The sequence below is a fragment of the Triticum aestivum genome, chromosome 7D, assembly GCF_018294505.1.
Source record: "Triticum aestivum cultivar Chinese Spring chromosome 7D, IWGSC CS RefSeq v2.1, whole genome shotgun sequence".
Lineage (NCBI taxonomy): Eukaryota > Viridiplantae > Streptophyta > Magnoliopsida > Poales > Poaceae > Triticum > Triticum aestivum.
In genome coordinates, this window is record NC_057814.1 from 136,149,962 (window position 1) to 136,150,760 (window position 799).

Here is a 799-nt window from a genome sequence, read left to right on the forward strand (position 1 = left end):
CATAGAGGGAGAGCGCACGGATCGCATGCAATGCATCTTTTGCCTCGTCGATTTCACTAAACAGTGGACCCCACCCCTGTTAGGCTTGCTTTTTGCTACTGCTAGAAGATGGATGGCAAAAAATGCCCGAAACACGTGTCATAGGAAATGAATGGAGAGTTGACGAGGAGGTGGGGTCCAGGCCAAGACCTCTGCGCCGCACATAGAGGGAGAGTGCACGGATAGCGTGCAATGCATCTTTTGTCTCGTTGATTTCACCGAATAGTGGACCTACAATTACACCGGTCAACTTTCACCAGCGAGATGCATGTACCTAGTACACGATTTAAGGAAGTAAAACAATGAGTTCTGCCAACAACAAAAAATATGGGCACATGTCATATATAGGTACATGAACATATATCAATACTTGGGTGCACAGAAAAAGAACCCCAGAGAAACAACCCATAACCCACTCTACCCCCCTCCCCCGAGGTGTCATGTGCCACATGAAACACCCATAGAAGAATTGGTGTCAAGTGGCAATATTGGTAAATCTAAGAAACACTTTTGATCCCTAGGTCATAACACTCTATTTTGTGAGAAGAAATATCTAAATCGATGTTGGGTCAAACAGAGAACCTCCAGCTACTGATCAAGTGCCATATAAAATGACTGAGCTATTACTCCTTCCGTACGGGTTTATGAGGCCTCCTTGTATTTTGGGTCAAAATTTGACCATCCTGCCAGAAGATGGATGGCAAAGAATGCCTGCAACACGTGTCATAGGAAATGAATGTGGAGAGGCGAGGGGGGGGGG